The sequence below is a fragment of the Felis catus genome, chromosome E1, assembly GCF_018350175.1.
Source record: "Felis catus isolate Fca126 chromosome E1, F.catus_Fca126_mat1.0, whole genome shotgun sequence".
Taxonomy (NCBI): domain Eukaryota; kingdom Metazoa; phylum Chordata; class Mammalia; order Carnivora; family Felidae; genus Felis; species Felis catus.
In genome coordinates this window covers 4,821,621-4,843,310 of record NC_058381.1, presented here as the reverse complement: position 1 = coordinate 4,843,310, position 21,690 = coordinate 4,821,621, and the positions used below count along the sequence as shown (strand labels likewise).

The 21,690-nt window shown below is 41.8% G+C and overlaps 1 protein-coding gene across 7 annotated transcripts in view; it reads right to left on the bottom strand.

Annotated features, from left to right (window-relative positions):
* The window catches only part of ADPRM (ADP-ribose/CDP-alcohol diphosphatase, manganese dependent), a 578,681-nt gene that overhangs the window by 411,112 nt on the left and 145,879 nt on the right, over nucleotides 1-21,690 (bottom strand). The gene's annotated exons all lie outside the window — the stretch shown is intronic.

Below are 21,690 nucleotides of genomic sequence, written 5' to 3'. Positions count from 1 at the left end.
CCTCATCTGAAATTGTGAAATCCACATGCTTTGAAAAGACAGAAACTTTGAGATAGATAGAGTTAAAAAGAAAATCATAGGCCCAAGACGGAGTCACTTATGCTAGGCCAAGTCACCGAACAAAGGCTTAATGCCTATCCTAACCACAATTTCAACCTCCCCTAAAAATGCAGTCTTAACCCATCAGTCAGGAATTTTCTGGTCAGCACCAGTGAGGTCATCTGTCACATGGGCCCTCTCTATCCTTCAAAGGATGATGAGGTAATTTGCATGATAAGACTCTCTGTCCTTCCCAGGAGGGGCAGTGGGGGGAAGGGGACCTTGCCTGAAATAATCCTTTATTTTCTTTTGTTAATAACTTATTGGCCTATCCTGCTTCCTATAAAAACCTTCCATTTTGTACAACTCCTCAGAGGTCGCCCCACTTGCTAGATAGGATGCTACCCAATTCATGAATCCCTTAATAAAGCCAACTGGATCTTCAAATTTACTGGGCTGAATTTTGTTTTTCAACCATAGATACATTTGCACCTTGGCAGCAAGATTTGCCTTAAACTGACGCAGAGATATTTATCTGTACTTTTCCCACTTTGTGTGAATATGTGCAGAGATCATTTCTCTGCAGAAACAAGTATTTGATTCTCTGGTGCTGCTGCCGACCCTGCCGGGGATGCTAAGCAACACAGGCCTACGACTCCGAACCCAAAACCTTTGGGGCCAGGTGTGTTTGGAACCCAGTGTCTTTATGACTTCAGTAAAGTTTTCCAGTGCACATGACTCATATTACCCTACGGGGAGTATATATTACATATATACATATATAGTTCTTTGGGGATGCCAGGAGAAACCACCTGCAAAGCAGGAAGGACATTCAAAGCTCCTTGCCATAACAGTAGGGACCCACTGACTTCCATCAGGGACGGACGCCTTGGTGGTCAAGGAAAGTTCTTTCATCAATACAGTACCAACCTACAGTGTCCCTGAAAGAGAAATTAATGTCCGTATGACACTGGAATGGCGAATGCATGAGATTATTTACTTGTCAAAACCCCTAGCCTATGCAACACAAAAAGTATAATGTAAACTACTGACCTGTTAGTATTAATATTATGTATTAATATTGGCTCCTCAATTGTAAACAATATACCGCACTAAGACAAATAGGGGAAATTGTGAGGGTAGAGGGAGAGAGGAGATTAGGCAACTCTAAACCTTCTGCTCAATTCTTCTATTAATATAAAACTGCTTTAAAAATAAAGTCTATCAAGGGGCGCCTGGGTGGCTCAGTCAATTGAGCATCCAGACTTCGGCTCAGCTCATGATCTCACAGTCTCTCTGTCTCCCTCTCTCTCTGCCCCTCCCCCACCTGCACTCTGTCTCTGTCTCTGTCTCAAAAATAAGCATTAAAAAAAAAAGATTAAACAAAGCATGCACGTACAGCTCTGGGAACCACTGGCAGCATACAGCAAGCTTGCAGTGAAGGTTAGCTCTCATTAGCTTTTTACTCTCCAGCATTATAATTCTCTTGTCTAACCCTTGAAGAAAGAAATTTCATAGACCATAGTCAGTGTGTCCATTCTGAGATCAGAGGAACAGAGTGGCAAAAGTCTGCGTGAAGAAGGAGCAGTTTCCACCCCGTGTCACCCAACAGAGAGGGGCAGCAGGCCTTATAAGGGGTTTCTAGCTCCAGGCTTTAGGTAGGGATGGTAGCCTGTGAGAGAGCTAGCAGAAAGTCTCATACTGTCACGGGCACATTCTGGAGAAGACACATGCAAACAGAGGCAATGAAGTAAGTCCCACAGCCTAGGGCATGCTGTCTTTCTAAAAGAGTAGCTGGAGAACCCAGTTAACCCCTTGATATAGCAGTACAAGGAACCATTTCAGAACATGTTTGCTGAAGCCAGACGCATCACTGTACTGGGCAGCACACTGGACCAGATAACCTGAAAGACACCATCTAGCTTGTCCATGGTTCCTCCTTGTAAGCCCCCACCTGTTCTCTCAGAGTGTCTCCGTAGCTCTGCCCACACATGCAATCAGAAATCTCATCTGATCCCCAACTCCCACTCTCCATCCCAGTCTGTGCTCCAGTCCAGATCTGCTTCGCCAACGTATTATTGCCTTCTGCAATTTCCTTTTCCTTTCTGGACCTCCAGTGGCTTCTACTGCTTCCAGACCCAAGGTCATGAGTTCTCCCAGGCACCGAAGTTTGTAGTGCATTCAACAGATTCCCCTTTACCCAGGCAAACTCTTAGGTCAGTCTTCCTCCACAAAGGCCCTCCACTGAAAGAAAATACCCCATTGAATATCTGTAAAAGGGGTCTGCCCACTTTTCTTTCCAGACCATCTCCACCATTTACCACTGACTGATCTGAAATGAGTCCTTCGAAATTCCTCGCCATTGGCAGTCAGTCATTCCTGCTGGGGTAATCTCCTAGCCCCTGTGAACTATTCTACCCTTTTTAAAACTGTTTTTTTCCAATCTAACATCTCTCCATGATCACTGTATTTACCTGATTAGAGTTCTCTGAGCTTTATTTATATAGCTAAAATTTAGAGGACTAACATTTCTAGTGTTGGTGAGGATGTGAGGACACTGGGGCTCTCATACCTTGCAAGTGGGAGCATAAAATGGTAAAACCACTTTGAAAAACTGTTTGATAGTTTATTCTAAAGTTAAACATACACCACCCAAGACTTAGTAATTCCACTCTAGTTATTCACCCAGAAGAAATAAAAATACAAGCCCACACAAAGACTTTTATGTGTACGGTCATGGAACCTCTGTCAACAATAGTAAAAAAAAAAAAAAAAAAAAAAAAAAAGAACCAAAACAAACAAACAAACAAACAAACAAACTAGAAATGATCCAAATATCCATCAACAGGAGAATGGATAAACACATTATTACATTTTTACATAGTTAGGTAAATCTCAAAAACATTAGGCTGAATAAAGAAGCCAGACACAAAAGGGTACACACTGAAGATTCAATTTATATGAAGTCCAGAACAAACAGAACTAATTTATGTGAAAAACAATCAGAAAGTGGCCACATTTGTGGTTGGGATTGACTGGGAAGAGATGTAGGAAACATTCTGAGATGGTGAAAACGTTTTGTATCTTTAATCTAAATGGTGGTTACAGAGGTAGATACACAGGTGAAATCTCACTGATCTGTATATACCTCAATTTTTAGAGAGTTTACATACTGTGACACAGAATCCAAAACTTACTTGTGTAATATAATTAAAATGCATTTCATCAACACTAAGACACATTCCCCCACATTTGAACATTTCTGAAGTCAGGATGTGCCTTAGAATAAACGAGATGTCACAGTTTATTGGCAGCATATTTTCTTTCCTAGAAGTACATAAAATAATAGTATCTCCTAGATTCACCAAAAATTGGTAGCTTCTATTTTTTTTTTATTTTGCAAAATTCCTGCTAAACTCATAAAAATTAAACTTTCCCACAGTACTCCTACCTTGGTAGCTTATCCATTCTCCCATTGGTAGTTCTCCAAGCACATACTTAGCCTATTCACCACCCTAGGAATGCCCTGACTTTATGTCCTATTACATAACATTCTTTAAATCCACATCTTCAAGTTGTTTGAAGACGAAGTAAAATGGCAGACTGGTTCCAGCTCCACATGGTTCCAGCACCCACAGCTGAGGCTTCAGCCTCCACTACTAGGTGTAGCCATGTCCCAGCCGATGTCCTTGTGAAGCCAATGGCAGGGCAAACATGAACACAACTATGGCTCAGCAGCTCAGCTGTTCTTGTTGCCAATCCCACTCTGTCCTTGTCTGGTCCTAATGACTAGTCTCACAGAATGGAGAAGGGTCCAAGTGAAACCTTTCTCTTCCCAAAATTAGTGTAAAGAAGACTACAGTTTGGCTCACTAAGCATCTATTCCCAGCTTCATTATTCCATGCCATGCTCCATTATAGAAAGGCTGGAAAGCCAAATGCTAGCTTTTCCAACCTCCCTTGTAACTTACGGGAGCCACGTGACACAGTTCTGGCCCATAAAACATATTTTGAAATCTGTTGGTGTGGGTGAGGGGAGAAGGGACCTGGGAAAGCTTCTGATTTCTTGTTACTCTGCCTCCCAGTGATTTGTCTTGAACTTAGATGTGACGGTTGAAGCCAGAGAGGCTCTCTTGCAACCGTTAAACAGCAAGGATAGAGAACCACATGCCCTCCACGAGAAAACAGAAACAGTTTTGAAATCACAGTTACATTTTTTATGAATGTTAATGATCTTGTGGCTATGTTTCTAGGAGTCCTTATCTTTTGAAAGATCCATACTGAAATATTTATAGATTAAACGTGATGTCTAGAACTTGCTTCAAAATAGCTTAGTGGGGGCTGATGGGAAAGTGGATAGAGGTACAGATGAAACAAGATTGATAGATAAATAGATAGATAACAGCGAAGCTAGATATAGACCCACATTCTCCCTACTGTTATGGATATTTTGAATTCTCCATAATAAATAAACTAAAAGATCTGGCAGAAAATACCCCGTCATCAAGCTCAACATTATCAGTTGACTCTCACAAGGTTAACCTCACCAGTGATAAGTAAGTCATGTTGATAGCACATACCCCTACCCTCCCCCAACTGAGGCGATGAGAAGGGCACTCCAGCCCTGTGGTATTCTTCCCCAAAACCCATAACCCCAAACTAAGTACGAGGAAGCATTAGACAAAATCAAACCGAGGAACATTCTACGAAGACACCAGACCAGTCCACTTCAAAAAGTGTCAAGGTCATGAAAAATAAGCAAAGACAGAGAAACTGTCACAGCCAAGGAGGAGCCTGGGGAGATACGAGGGCATGAATGCAATGAAGTACCCTGGATTGGATTCTGGAACAGGACAAGAACATTAGTGGGAAAACTGATGAAATTTCAATGACATCTGTAGTTTAGTTAATCGTAATGAACCCATACGAATGGCTTTCTCTTGACAAATGTACTATAGTTATAGGAGATGTTCACACCCAGAAGACTGGGTGAAGAATATAGGAGAACTCTTTGTATTTTCTTTGCAATTTCCCTGTGAATCTAAAATAATTCCAAACCAAAAGTTTATTTTGAAAAAAGTCTAAAAGGGAAGAATTTGTATTCCCAACGTTATTATTGCACCAATGGCATACTTTCAGATTTCCTGTAAAATAAAACACGTTTTTAAAAGTAAATGCCACTTAATTAGTCTGTTACTTGCAGCTGAATGAATTTGAACTGACGAAATGTGTTTATTGTTTGAGGTAATTAGCTTCTGACACCCTCTGCTGACAACAATGCACTTGGCACCCTGCAGCAATGGGGCTGGCGGCTCCTGTGAGCAACCTTGGACCCCACTCTCCCCTCCTAGTTCACACAGGGAGAGCTGGGAAGTGAGGGGCAGAAGTCATCTCCTTGGGAAGCTGCCTAAAGCAGACAAGTAGCATAACCCATTAGGAAGTATCTGTGACACTAGATCATCCAAAAAGCAACAGCTTTCTTTTCCGCTCTATTCATCAACTATAAAGAATTAGCGAACAAGATGGAAAAGAAGTCTCATATCAAGTAGCAACAAAAACTACAACATATCTGGGAATAAGTAATAAAATATGTGTGTGTATGTGTAGACCAAGATGTGTCTTAATAAAAGCACGAAGCTTTGCGGGACACGGAAGCAGACCTGACTAAATGAAGGACACATTATCATGTCCCTGGATATAAAGGTGCTATGTTGTAAAGATGTCAGTTCTTCCTAAATTAATCTGTAAGTTAAATATATTGCCAATCAAAGTTCTGATGTAAAACCTAAATCTCATCTACTATAAAAAAATTTACGCAAAGCGGATCATATATCTTAAGACGTAAAACTGTAACACATTTACGAGATAATGGAAGAAAAAAATCTTTGTGATCAAAGAGTTCTTGGACATGGCACCAAACACACAATCTGTCACAGAAAACTATAGGTAAACTGGACTTTATCAAAATTTAAAACTTTTGCTCTGGGAAAGGCACTGCTAAGAGAATGAGAGGGAAAACAAACGGTGGGCTAGGAAAAAGTATTTGCACATCACACACCCCACACACAGGACTAGCTACATGATGCCCAGGGCCCAGTACAGGCTGGAAGTACTGGGTCCTTTGTTGAAAGTTATTAAGAGTTTCAAGACCATGAGTGTAGAGCGTCACATGAAGTGGGGGGCCCTTCTGAGCGTGGGGTCTGTGTGACTGCAACGATCACACTCCCAACAACAGATCTGTGTTCAGAATACACAAAGAACTCTCAAAACTCAATGGTTAAGGAAACAAATAACACATTTTTAAAACGGGCAAAAGATTTGAACAGGCACTTCACCAATGAGGAGAATAGGATGGCAAACAGGCACACGAAGAGATGTTCACCATCATTGACCATGAGGGAAACACAGGCTAGAGCCGCGATGAGGTAACATTGCACTGGTCAGAATGACTACAGTAGAGAGAGCTGATACCACCAAGTGCTGGCAAGGACACGGAGGAGCTGGAGCTCTCAGGCCTCGCTGGTGGCAGGGCCAAACAGCATGCCACCCCGGCAAAGAGTCTGGCAGGTTTTTGTTTTTGTTGTTTTTTCACCAAGTTATACTCGCCATACAGCCCAGCCATCTCATTTTTTGGCATGTACCCAAGAAGAATGAAGAGTTACGTTCACAGAAAAATCTGTACACGAGTGTTTAAGATAGTTCTGTTCATAATGGCCCCAAACTGAAAACAACCTAAATGTCCTTCAGCAGGGGAGAGCAGATAAGCTGTGGTTACCTCCACACAATGGAGTGCTACTTAACAATACACTCAAGAACTTGGATGAATCTCAAATGCATTGTGCCGAGTGAGCCTCAGAAGGCAACACACTGTAGGACTCCACTTACATAACATTCTCAAACAGATAAAACTTTAGGGACAGAGAATTGATGGGTTGGAGGAAGATGTGACAACCAAGGGATGGCAGGAGGGAGTTCTGGGGCTATGAAACCATTCTGTATCCTGATTGTGATGGTACCAACATGTATCTATGCTTGTGTCAAACTCACAGAACCATGCATCCCCCTGAAAGCCAATTTTATTATATACAAATTCTTCATTCCAGTGTAATTTTGAAATCGAACTTGACAAGCTAATACTAAAGGTCAGACAGAAGAGACAAAGAATGAGAATAACAGAAACATTTTGAAGCAGAACAATGTTTGAAGATTTGATCTCTCAGATTTGAAAATATCCTATAAGATTATCATAACTGGCTGGTACAGAGACACAGATCTGTAGAAAGATAAATAAATCAATCAAAGAATCCAAAGCAGGCATACATACAAATTTGGTTTATGATAAAATTAACATTTCAGACCAACAGGAATAAGATGGACTATTCAATAAATGGTTGATAACAAATTAGTATCTATTTCTTTTAAAGTATAGTTATATCACATTATGTATAAAACAAACATTACATGCATTAAAGACCTAATTGTATGAAACAAGATTATAAAAGTCTGTGTGTGTGTATTTACAAGAATGTTTGCTGAAGCATTGTTTGTACCAGCAAAGACAAAGAGAGAAAGAAGACGAAAAAGAAAGAAAGAAAGAAAGAAAGAAAGAAAGAAAGAAAGAAAGAAAGAAAGAGAGAGAGAGAGAAAGAAAGGAAGGAAGGAAGGAAGGAAGGAAGGAAGGAAGGAAGGAAGGAAGAAAGGTCCATCAGAAGGTAAATAACATATATTCATACTAAGGAATAGGTATACCAATGTATGTTCTGACATGAAAAGATTTTTTTTTTCAGTGTAGAGCTAACAGAATAATTGCTTTATTAAAAAGATCTTTGGGGGGCACCTGGGCAGCTCAGTCAGTTAAGTGTTTGACTCTTGACATCAGCTCAGGTGGAGATCTCATGTTTGTGAGATCGAGCCCCATGTCAGGCCCCACGCTGGGCATGTGGCCTTTTTAGGATTCTCTGTCTTCCTCTCTCTCTGCCTCTCTCCCCTGCTCAAGCACTAGCTCTCTCTCTCTCTCTCTCTCTCTCTCTCTCTCTCTCAAAAAATAAATAAATAAACATAAATGAAAGATCTTTGGGTGTGCATATTAAAACCTCACACAACGTTGGGACACCTGGGTGGCTCAGTCAGATGAGCATCTGACTCTTAATTCGGCTCAGGTCATGATCTTATGGCTCGTGAGTTCAAGGCCCATGTCGGGCTCTGTGATGGCGCACATTCTGGTTGGGATTCTCTCCCTCTGCCCTTCCCTCCCTCTCTCTCTCTCTCTCAAAATAAGTAAATAAACTTAAAAAAAAAAATAACCACATACAACATGGTTTTGAGAGCCATGCTCTGAACTGCTAATAGTGGAACAGAAGGCAAAGAGAGGAGGGACAGCCTTCACTTCTCACTCTACGTACCTTATTTTTAAAACCTATTCACTGCATACAGCGAGGTATTACTTACTATTAAACACCGACTTACTTGGTGACTATGTAACCAACGCGAGGAGCCATGGGAGTCTGAGAGGCTGTCACGGGAGAAGGAATACTGTGCCAGGTGCCTGCCAGACGCTCTTGGCCAGCAGGGCTTTTTGTCCAGGCCCGGCCTGTCCCTTTGCCATACAGGCCCCTAGTTCCCCAGTAAGAAGTAGTTGTCGAGGAATAAAAAGAGTCTTCTGGCTAAGACCCAAGGTTTGTGAGTTTAGAAATTTGCCTTTTCTAATACTTTTCAAAAGACAAATAAAAACGAGAAGAAGAGAAAGCCAACACGGGGTTAAACTGTGGAAAGAATGTCCTGTGTTCTTAAAAATGACGGCCAGTCACAGTCAGTGTTACTAAATGAGGTTCAGAGAGTGAATAGCTAATGACTAGAGCCACTGAAATCCCTTGAGAAGCATTTCCTGTGAGATTTATAAAAGCAGGCCACTAAGGAACATCAGCAGTGACAGCTTACATGTACACGTGTAATCGTGTACACATAGACACACACATATGTACACATAAGCATTATATGTAGTGTTTTGCGTTTATAAAACCCTCTACACACAGCTTTGTATGTGATCCTTACAGCATCGCTATTACTATGACTCTGAAGTTATAGATAAGAAACTAGAGGGGGACCTGGGTGGCTCAGTCAGTTAAGCAGTTGAATCTTGATTTCGGCTCAGGTCATGATCTCATGGCTGGTGAGTTCAAGCCCCAAGTGGGGCGCTGCACGTACATCGTGAAGCCTGCTTGGATTCTCTCTCTCCCTCTCTCGCTACCCCTCCCCTGTGCTCATGCTCGCTCTCTCTCTCTCTCTCTCTCTCTCAAAATAAATAAACATTAAGGAAAAAAAAGAAGTATGTTCTGCAGAAGACACAAGAGGAAACACTGCAGCTTCTTTAGAAAAACACATCAATCAATCTCATTTCAGAAATGGAAAGACACAGTGTGAAAAACATGGTTCTAAAAAATATTTAGTGATTATATAAATACAGCACATATATTTATACACACATAAAAACACCTTTTGCTAGAATTATTGATGCCTCAAATAATAGAAATGCAATTCAAAATTACTTCAACAGAATAAACAATACTACTCCAAAGGTGAATCCCGTCTTGTATCCTAAAGTCAGTCACTTTAATTTTACTTATATAATTTTACTCATTGCTACCAGGGAATTTCTTTAGCTATGCTCTTAATCTTATAGTTATTTTGCTTCAGTAAATCGGAGCTCTATTTGGAGGTCACAGTTAATTATCACAACGTCATTGAGTAAATTGCCCTCTTATGACACAGTTTACCACTTTAAAGGAACTGACATAGCTTTCTACAAACAATAACAAGAAAAAAAATTTTAAGTGTAACGTATACAGTTTTTTATTAAAAAAAACATCTGTTTTTGGTTGCAAGTCAACAGTCTTTGGAACTGTAAAACACATTTTGTAATGTAATATAATTTGTGGGTTTGAGCCCCAATTTCTCTGCTCATCTTAACCAAGAGACTTAGCAACTGAGCTTGAGGACGAGCAGTACAGAGTAACAATGGGTTTACTGAAAATCTGAGGTAACTATGTGCTGGTCTTTTTCTTCCCACAAGATGGGACAGCGGGCTGAGTGCCCACCTTCGCACTGCACCTGGATCAACAGTCCCCCAACCCCTCAAGGCTTCTTTTACAACCGCCACCAGGCGCCTATAGTTTCCATTTTCAGCTATAGTTTCCAACTAGGCGTGAGGCTTCTCACTAGACCTTACCTTCTCCACAGATACAAAGGAGAGTGTAGACGGGGGCATCCCTAACCTTTCTAATGCCTCTCAATCCAACAGTGTTTGTTGAGCAAATACCCACCGGACACTGGGGTAGGGATTGTGGACACTCTCTGTCTCCACAGGGCTCTCATTTGAGCAGGTGAGTGGACATGAGGCTCAAAATCAAAATAATGAGCCTCACTTGTGAAACCAGTTCATTGGCTCCAGCGAGAGTACATAACAGAGTACCTGCCTAGTCTGGGGGGGTATCCTGTAAAGCTCTCCCAAGGAGGGGACTTTTATGCTGAGGCCTCAAAGCTGAGTAGGTGTCAACAGTACCAAGAATGGTGTTTGAGGTGGGGTGCCTGGGTGGCTCAGTTGGTTGAGCATCCAACTTCAGCCTAGGTCCTGATCTCACAGTGTGTGGGTTTGAGCCCCAAGTCGGTCTCTCTGCTGTCAGCTCAGAGCCTGCTTGGGATTCTCTCTCTCTCTCTCTCTCTCTCTCAAAACAAACAAACAAACAAACAAACAAACAAACAAACAAACAAACTTGGGGCACCTGGGTGGCTCAGTCAGTTAAGCGTCTGACTTCAGCTCAGGTCGTGATCTCAAGGTTCGTGAGTTTGAGCCCCACATCCAGCTCTGTGCTGACAGCTCAGAGCCTGGAGCTTGCTTCTGATTCTGTGTCTCCCTCTCTCTCTCTGCCCTTACCTGCTGGTGCTCTGTCTGTCTGTCTGTCTGTCTCTCTCTCTCTCAAAAATAAATCAAACATTAAAAAATGTTTTAATAAAAAATTATATTCATTTTGCCTGCGGTATTTTCATATCGTCTTTCAGCATTGTAGGTATTTCAAAATATGGTTTAGAAAGCATCACCACTCTGGAGGTATAACAGTTACAGATCTGCCTCTGGATCTTACGTGACAAATGCAAATATATTTATTCCTTTTATTAACACAGATTTTAAAATATTTTGATAACTGTATTTCAGAATAACGGTTTATTTTGAAATCTTGAAATAATGTTTCATTGTATTCATTTAAAAGCATTATTCTGGGGGGCACCTGGGTGGCTCAGTCAGTTGAGCATCCAACTTCGGCTCAGGTCATGATCTCACAGCTGGTGAGTTCCAAGCCCCGCATCAGGCTCTGTGCTGACAGTTCAGAGCCGGGAGCCCGCTTCAGATTCTGTGTGTGTGTGTCTCTCTCTCTCTGCCCCTAACCCACTCGCATTATGTCCCTGTCTGTCTCAAAAATAAGTAAACATTAAAAACATTATTCTGGGAGCACCTGGTTGGCTCAGGTGGTTAAGTGTCTGACTATTGATTTTGGCTCAGGTCACGATTCCATGGTTTGTGAGATCAAGTACTGCGTCAGGCTCCATGCTGATAGTCCGGAGCCTGCTTGGGATTCTCTCTCTGCCCCTCCCCCCCCTCAAGATAAATAAACTTAAAAAATCTTTTAAAAATAACAACATTATTCTGGGGTGTCTGTGGCACAAAAACAGGCAGAGACAGCATCGGCAAGGCAGTGGCCACGTGGAGTAGAGTACATAGTAATCAGGGTGTGGAGTTGGAGATAAAGGTAGATGAAGTTTGGATTGGTTGGGTGAGTGGGGCCTTAAAAGCCAAGGAGAGAATCCATAAGGCCTGGTGGATTGTTATCATCTAAGAAATGTGATAGTTGACTGAACAGCTATATCAGGGCTTCTCAAACTTTAATATGATAAAAAAATCACATGGAGAGCTTTTGAAAGCACAGATTCCCCGGGCCCCGTCTGCAGACTGGGATTCAGTAGGTCTCAGGCAGGGTCCCAAGACCTGCATTTCTAATAACCTCCCAAGCGATGCTGACATGGCCTGTCCACACAGAAACGCACACAGGAAACCAAAACTCAGAGATGTTGTGGTAAAGTTCTATGTTGTGTTAATGCTTTCTTGCATTTGGCAGTAAGGTGCAAGTACAAAACCAAAAAGAACGAAGGCCCGTGGCTAAACAAATATGTGAACAACTTAGAATGATAAAGGCAGACTTGTGCTAAGACCTTTTATAATGCCAGCGTGCATGGTCACTCTTCAGAAGGACATAGCATGCGGTGTGTCTTAAGCTTTTATGACCACAAAGTCCCTTTATTGTCAGTGGTGCTGGACTAATTATCCAGAGGACACATGGTGAGGAAAGCTGGTCTCTGGTACCTCTGGAAGAAGTCTCCCCAGCAGGCAAATACCAGAGACAGTTAAAAGCAGTCTATAGATAAAGACATTTTAAAGCCTTTGCCCACGGGTCCTGAGTAGCTCAACCAACATCCCAAGATTCAATTGAAGACATTTTCCAGAAGTTCAATTTTCTCATTTCACTTAAATTATTGATTTTCCTGAATGCCAGCTTAGAATCACTGTTGAACTTAGAATCCCCTCAGGGAGGAGGACCTATCTAAACATCCGGCTACCCCAACCAGGCCCCATGGTTTCTGAAGCATCGAACAAATACAGGCAGCTCTGTGTTTCCTGCCTTTCTCCTATCTGTACAGGGAATTTTTTTTAAGTTTACTTATTTTGAGGGAGAGAGAGAGAGGGAGAGAGAGAATCCCAAGCAGGCTTCATGCTGTCAACACAGAGCCCAACACAGGGCTGGAACTGACGAACTGTGAGATCATGACCTGAGCCAAAGCTGGAAGCTTAACCAACTGAGCCACACAGGCACCCCAAGTTTATTTACATATTGAGAGAGAGAGAGAGAGAGAGAGAGAGAGAGAGAGAGAGAGAGAGAGGCAGTCAGAGGGAGAGGGAGGGAGGGAGGGTGGGAGAGAGAATCTCTAGCAGGCTTCACGCTGTCAACACAGAGCCCAACACGGGGCTCAAACCCACAAACCGTGAGATCATGACCTGAGCTGAAATCAAGAGTTGGACACTTAACCGACTAAGCCATCCGGGTGCCCCTGCACAGGGCACTTTAGATTAAGCACAGGTGTGTGTGCTAGACATACATAAACACCACCACACCCATGGGTACGTATATACGTAGGCATCTAACCCTCAATCCATTTCTTCACCTAATTTTTACTTGGAGGACTGTTGAAGATTGACCAGCTAACATTTCCCCATGAGGTTATGACATATCTTAGGAGTTTCAGGGGTTATTTTTGTTCTTATTGCTCAAAGGGGAAAGAGTACAGGCTTGAGCTTCCCACAAGGCAATTGAAAAGAGCAAACGCCCGTGTTCACTGACAGTTCGTAAAAGGGACAAAGGATGAGAAAATCCACTCGAACTTCCACCGTTAAGTTTCTCGGACGACCGGAAGAACTGGGTCTCCACAGCATATGGTTTCTCAAAGCTTGGCCTTTGGCCGCATTCCTTTTGAAGTATGCTTTTCGGGTCTTGCCAAGTCCCAGCTTCCACACAGGACTTTGGATGACATTACCATCCTTTCCTTCAAATAAAACAACCTTCTTCCTCAAGACCTAAAAATACTCCTCAGCCTTGGAGTACAGCCTTGTTTTTATCAACGCCTGTCCACTGGACCAGTTGTTAGACTGGGACAAGCCAAAAGCACAAAGAAAAAGCAGCAGTTTTGAGGACGCTGATCCACACTACTCGGGTCTCCTTGAAATGTCCAGATCACAGAAACAGCAAAAATCTTTCCATGTTCAGTCATGAGAATACCATTCCTACCCCCAACTCATACTTTTTCTCTTTCCTATTTTTTTTTTTTTTTAGGAGAGGGGATGATCTTAGCAAGATGGAATATTTTTTTTAATTGAAAAAAATTTTTAACGTTTATTTATTTTTGAGAGACACAGCATGAGTAGGGGAGGAGCAGAAAGAGAGGGAGATACAGAATCGGAAGCAGGCTCCAGGCTCTGAGCCGTCAGCACAGAGCCTGACACAGGGCTTGAACCCACAAACTGTGAGATCATGACCTGAGCTGAAGTCGGATGCTCAAACCAACTGAGCCACCCAGGCGCCCCTTGAGTTTTCATTCTTGCTTCTAAGATAAACAGATCAGGATTTGGTTAACTGAATTATTTTTCTCACTCCTAAAAATTGACTTTAAATCTCATTTAAATTGAGTAAAATAAAATTTTCTCAGAAAGCATTAGATACATTTCACTTTAAGTCGCGTATGTGATGATTTTAGTGCTCGATGGCATAGTATTCTATAGCAACTCATGGCCGTGTTGTCCTGATTAATAGCCCCAAATTTAGGGGGTTAAATATTTATTCACATCAAGTCAAACTCATGTGCCCAGCATTTGAGGCCCATTGCTGTCACATGCTGTGGGCAGGCTTGGGCAGGAAGCATATTTGCTGGTGGAAGTCATAGCTGTTTCCAGTCTCAATAGGGGTCAGTGGGAGGGAGGACTGTGGTCAAGGAAGAGGGTGGAGGGTTGGGTGCCCTGACAGTATGATCAAGTGAGGTCAGGGGAGGGAGAGATCAAGGGCAGAGGAGGAGCCCAGCAGGGGCGAGGCCACTGCAGATACAGGGGATGGGAAACCAATCAGAGTGCAAAACTGACTGGAAAATAAGGAAACTGGGGGAGTTGGGGGGTGGCAAATGGTCTGAGAAAAGGCAAAAAGCTCATACAGCAGGTACTCTAGTCAGCCTGGTTTGCAGTTCGGGGACAGGATGTTTTGTTCCTAATGAGTTAGTTGTAGAATCAGCTTCTGATCGTGTGGCCCAGTCTCTCTTGAGACTCATCCCTCACACACGGGGTCCACTCCAGTCAGACGAGACAACTCCCACCTCCTCAAACAGACTTCAAATTACCCCTCTTTCTCCCTCTATCCCTTCTGTCTCCATTCTTGCCCCTCACCTAGAACTCCTTTCTTCCTAGATTGCCTCCTGTCAAATCCAGGGTGTTCCCTCACAAGCCATCGGAGATGTCATTATTGTGAAGTCGTCCCTGATCCCTCACTGACAACATCTGCGTGTACTGTCACAGCCAGTGCACTAATTTCGAAGTGACTGAGAGAACAGGGTAGCAAAGTGGTGGGGGGGGGGGGGGAGGGAAGAGAAGCTATCCCACCCCTACACTGTATTTTAAGCTCTAAACTTAAAATTCTCCTGCATTCTGGGATAACTATTGTTAGCTTCATATCAGTACATCATCTTACCTTCCGCAGGATATTGCACGATGCCAGGTTGAGGCTGGCAGTTGGTTTACTAACTTACATCCTAACAGTCAACCTGAAGGAGTCAGAGCAATTCTGGGATGAGTAGCATTCAGAGTTACATATATTCAGCATTATAAACAAGGGAGAGTGGAGAGGAAAATCTTTATTTGGGGTCCACTCTGTTTAGGCAAGCCATTCCACACCCCTCTGGATCACAGTTTGTACAAATATGAAAAGAGAAGAGTTCATCTGCCTTATCCATATCCCAGAGCTTTGAAAGGAAAAAGTTGAGATAATGCCTATAATATGTTTACAGGCTACAAAATGCCATGTACATAGTGACATTGGCAAAATGTTCATTTATTCCCTATTCAACTAACTAATATGCACTGATGCTTATTACTTGATAAGCAGGAGGAAAACAGAGACCATGTACATACTGACTATACCTCTTAATTGGATAATTAACTGGACACAACTTGGTAAATGAGTGCTGAGATGTGCATTTTTCTCTACATCCACCATTAAGAAATCATTTCTCTTGACTTTCATTCTTTTGTTGTTCTTTTTCCAAATTTCCAGACAACCCATATACCTATGTTATTTTTGTAATTAGAAAAACAAACACTGGTTTTAGTCCCAAGGGAGTTTGTATTGCTTCTCCCAAATGTCACCATGAAAGGTCACCCAACTCCCTTATCTACCTATAGGTCATTTGCCTTGTGTAGAATTGCTGGATGTTAGGCACCAAGTATGGTCCACACTTCCTCTCTCCTAAGTGCTAAACAGGATGCCTTACATACCACAGGCCTTTGGATTTTTTTTTTTAATGTTTATTTATTTTGAGAGAGAGAGAGAGAGAGAGAGAGAGAGAGAGAGAATCCCAAGCAAGCTCCACACTGTCAGCACAAAGCCCACTGTGAAGCTCGAAATCACAAACTATGAGATTGTGAGCTTGATTTCTTAGCTGAAGTCAAGAGTTGGACGCTTAACTGACTAAGCTACCCAGGCACCCCAAGCCTTTGGATTCTTATATTTTAGTACAGCATATTTCCAGAAACTTCCTGAACAGTTCCACCCATGAGTGTTCACAAATACAAGCTTTCCCTCTCCCACACCTATTTCAAATAAGGAGCAAAACATGTATTATTTGAAAGCTCAAGGGGCACCTATGGCTCAGTCAGTTAAGTGTCCGACTTCGACTCAGGTCATGATCTCACAGCTCGTGAGTTCCAGCCCTGAGTCAGGCTCTGTGCTGACAGTTCAGAGTCTGGAGCCTGCTTTGGATTCTGTCTCCCTCTCTCTCTGCCCCTTTCCCGCTCACGCTCTTTCTCTCTCTCCTTCAAAAATAAACATTAAAAATTTTTTGAAAGTTCAATCTGAAACTACTAAAGAGAACCATGTAATATATGACAAAATCAAATTATAAATGGCTTTTGAATGATCCTCACCATTTCTCTTGAAAACTTTAAATTATGAGTGCTCCCATAGGCCATTTTGCTATTTTCTTATAAAGTAGATTCTCAGAAAATTCTATGACTGGACATTTGGAAAAGTGTAGATTCCTATTGATGGGACCTTAAACATGGGGGCTGCTGGTGCAAAGGCATCAAGATTAGACCAGAGGACCAACACTTCTGGAAAACAACATCAACACCCAAGCTGATGGGTCTGGGATCCAGTCTACAGAAATGAGAGAGAAGTAGCCACTGGAAAACTTACCTCTTAGATTCTGACTCCTCTGGGACTCAGTCTCTCATCTCTTTAATTCTGTGGTCAGACTTCTTTCAATTCCATCCTTGCTTTTGTTTCATACTTTGGAGGAATCCTCTTTTGATAAATCACCACTTTTTGTTTTTAAACAGTAATACGGGCACTTGGCATGACATTCAAAAGGTACAAAGGGTATAGGTATGAAACATCAGTCTCCCCTCCACATTCAGTTCCTCTCCCTGGAGATGACCAGCTAACCAATTTTTAGAGCATTCCTTTCTTCTTCATTTCCACAACCAACTCCCTAGACCAGGCTCTCATGTCTCCACTCTTATCTTAATATAACAGCTTACACCAGCTTGTCTCTTTCTAAGCCAGACTACCCTTCTTCTATCAGGTAGAAGAACCATGAAAAATGTCTGGGAAAGACTGATCTGGATTTTAATATACATAAGACATAGAAGTGATACAAAAAGGGAGGAGAGCATTCCATGGCAGTGGGGAGCCTGGCAAGTGCTCTGCAAATGTTTCTCAGGTAATTGAAATGATCAATGAAACAAGCAGGTCTTGTTAGAGGAATCAGAAAGGAAACTACTTTACTGCAACAGAATACAGACTGAACAAAAGATGGGGGCCATAGTAATCACAATAATTAACATCTATTGAATTAGTATTAGGTGCCATACACTTTTCTAAGCTTCTAAGCATTCTATTATCTTACTTACTCCTCAAATCCCCTTATGGGGTATTACTTCATCATCCAGCTTATAGATCGGGAAACAGAGCCTTGGGAAGGTTTAGTAAATTTCTAAGGATATCGAATTGATGTGTAGTCAAAAGTCAAATCCAAGATCCAATTTCAGTTGACAGGGACAAGAGTGATTAGGATAGAGAAACATGGACCATCTGAAATTTGAAATCTGAAATTTGTAAACTAGAATTTGGGGGATATTTTCCATATGTTCCCACCATTCTCAGTACTGAGAAAGATCAAACAGATGCATAAAACTTGGCTCCTTCCCTGCAGAGAACTTGTACTGAGTTTTTTAAATGTTTTTTTCTTTTTTGAGAGAGAGAGAGAGCGAGAGAGAGCACGTGTGAGAGTGGGGGAGGGGCAGAAAAGAGTGGGACAGAGGATCCAAAGTGGGTCTGTGCTGATAGCAGAGAGCCCGATGCGGGGCTCATGAATGGTGAGATCATGACCTGAGCCAAAGTCAGACACTTTACCAACTGAGCCACCCAGGTGCCCCTACACTGTATTTTTTTTAAAGCTATTATCACATTGTTCTGCAGGTGACCTGAGCCACTTCCCTAGAGATCCTCTTGGTTTCTCAGAGTACAAGCTCCTGAAGACAGGGTCAATGGCCACTGTTTCCTTTGAACTTCCTCCCTCTGCACAGACCAGCATTCACTCTTGAATTCCTTCTGTTACTGAGTTGTTACTAGGTCTAAATGTGACAGATATCCCAAAGGTAAGGAATTGAAGGTAGAAAGCCCCTGACTCATTAGACCAGTGGCCAAAACATTGGTGAAGTCAAGAAAAATGCGCTAAATAAATGTACATCTTTGGCTTATTTGCAGAGTGGAAAAGCATATTATCATGACTGACATATTCCTAGGCCCTAGTTCTCAGAGAACATCTACCAGTCATAAATCATGAGCCAAGTGGCACAAGGAACAATTAAGGAATATTTCTCAACCACTGGAAATGAGGCTTCTCCTTTTCTTTTTTACAGCAAAAAATAATATATTAGACAGCTTCTACCTGTAACTATGGTATTCACCAAAGGATTTTACCACCTGAAGAAGCAGAATATATAATGATGAGATGACTAAAAATGAAGGAAATTTTACAAAGAACACAAAATAATGAATTTCTTTATATATATAGATTTTAATTTAAATACAAATTAGTTAGCATATTTATAATGTTAATCATAATATAATAATGATTTCAGGAATAGAATTTAGTGATTCATCACTTATATAAACACCCAGTGCTCATCCCAACAAGTGTCTTCCTTAATGCCCATCACCCATTTAGCCCATCCCCCCACAGAATACCCCACCAGGAACCCTCAGTTTGCTCTCTGTATTTAAAAGTCTCTTATGGTTTGTCTCCCTCTCTGTTTTTATCTTATTTTTCCTTCCCTTCCCCTATGTTCATCTGTTTTGTTTCTAAAATTTCACATACGAGTGAAATCATATGATTATTTGTCTTTCCCTGACTGACTTATTTCACTTAGCAGAATATACTCTAGTTCCATCCACATTGTTTCAAATGGCAAGATTTCATTCTTTTTGATTGCCAAGCAGTATTCCATTGTATATATATATATATACACCACATCTTTATCCATTCATCAGTTGATGGGCATTTGGGCTCTTTCCATACTTCAGCTATTGTCGATAACATGGCTATAAACATTGGGGTGCATATGCCCCTTCGAATCAGCACTCCTGTATCCCTTGGATAAATACCTAGTAATGCAATTGCTGGGTTGTAGGGTAATTCTACTTTTAATTCTTTGAGCAACCTCCATACTGTTTTCCAGAGTGGCTGCACCAGTTTGCATTCCCACCAACAGTGCAACAAGGTTCCTCTTTCTCCGCATCATTGCCAACATGTTGTTGCTTGAGTTGTTAATTTTAGCCATTCTGACAGGTATGAGGTGGTATCTCACTGTGGTTTTGATTTATATTTCCCTGATGATGAGTGATGTTGAACATTTTTTCATGTGTCAGCTGTCTGGATATCATCTTTGGAGAAGTACCTATTCATGTCTTTTGCCCATTTCTTCACTGGATTATTTGTTCTTTGGGTATTAGTTTGATAAGTTCTTTATAGATTTTGGGTACTAACCCTTCTCTGATATGTCATTTGCAAATATCTTCTCCCATTCTGTCAGTTGCCTTTTAGTTTTGCTGATGTTTCCTTCGCTGTGCAAGAAGCTTTTTATCTTGATGAGGTCCCAACAGTTCATTTTTGCTTTTGTTTCCCTGGCCTCCAGAGACGTGTCAAGTAAGAAGCTGCTGTGGCCAATAATAAAAAATTTAATAAAGCGTAAAGATAATGCACATGGGCAGCAGGAACGGAATAAGAAAATATCAAAATATCGGTTTGGCACTAAAAATGGCTGCTTACTATCAGGAGACAGAACCACAGCTCATCTTAAGGCAGAGCTGCCCACCCAGTGTGTCCTGGCATCAGAAAGGTTACAGATGTGCCACGAAAACATTGATCCCTTCAGTCTTGAGATGGCTGGATGCGCTGGGAGGCCAGAGCATTGGGAAGTGGTCTCTAGCTGTGAGAAGCCTACCCAAGGGCTCCTCAAAGGGTAGCCTGGCTGAGTCAGAGTCTGACAGTGTACCCTCCAATCCCCAAAGGAGGCAGGTACAATGGTGGTGTTTACCATGGGCTGAGTGAGAGCAAGGAGGACATTTACTTCTGCAGCTAGCTGGGAGTGTGAGGCTGCCAGCTGCAGGCAAGGGACCCCTGGAGATGCGGGGAGGGTTGGCATTCCAGGATGCCCGGGACAGGGCATGCAGCCCAGAGTGCGGCCAGCCAGAGTAGGCATGCTGGAAGGCCAAGTAGGTTTTCCAGTTGGAGGCAGCTCCAGAACTTGCACTTTGAATGCATCAGGCACTTCTGTGTATTTGTGGCTGATGTGCCCTTTTAATGGTGACCAACCAAGCAGCAGGGCGACTTCTTTAACACGTAGGCTTTTTGAAGATTAGAGCTTCAACATCTTCAGAAATATATGATATTGAAAGAATTCAAGTGGATTCAAAATTTATTCTCATTAATCTAGAAATTTCAACATTATATTTGTCGGTAAAGAAAAAAGAAGAGCTGGTGAATTTTTAAGATATAATTTCAGTAGTTGTAAAAAAATATGGCTTTACATTTTGATTGCCTTCTTGTACAAACTTTGTGCAAACTTTATAATTACTTGATAGTAATTATCAAGAATGCAAATGCTGTATGTCATTGTTTTAAAAGATTTGATCAGGAAATGTGTGTCATTTTTTCAAGTATAAAGCCACATATAAACAAGTTTTGTTTAGGGACGCCTGGGTGGCTCAGTCAGTTAAGCGTCGGCTCAGGTCATGATCTCATGGTCCCCAGGTTCGAGCCCTGAATCTGGCTCTCTGTGCCCAGAGCCCGCTTCGTATCCTCTGTCGCCCTCTCTCTCTGCCCCTCCTCTGCTCACACATTCTCTCCCTCTCTGAAAACTAAACAAGCATTAAGAAAAAAAAAAAAAGTTTTGTTCATGGAATCTAGCTGAAATTTCTCCTGAAAAGTTTAAGATCTTCTTTGGAAGTTTCAGGCACAGTCAGTATTTAGTATTTTTCTTAATGTAAATATATCATACTTACATCACATAAATAAATGTAAAGAAATATAAGAACTATAAAGCAATGTTCTTACCAAGCCCTTTACAGATAGAGCCAAGTCACGTCCATGTTACCCTAGTGTAACTACACTAATATATCATCATTTTCTGGCTGTGCTGACATGGAAAATGTTGGGAAGTAGTCCCCAAAACACCTTTTACTACTAAAAAACATTCAACCATTTTTACTGCAGGCAAGTCCAATGAGTA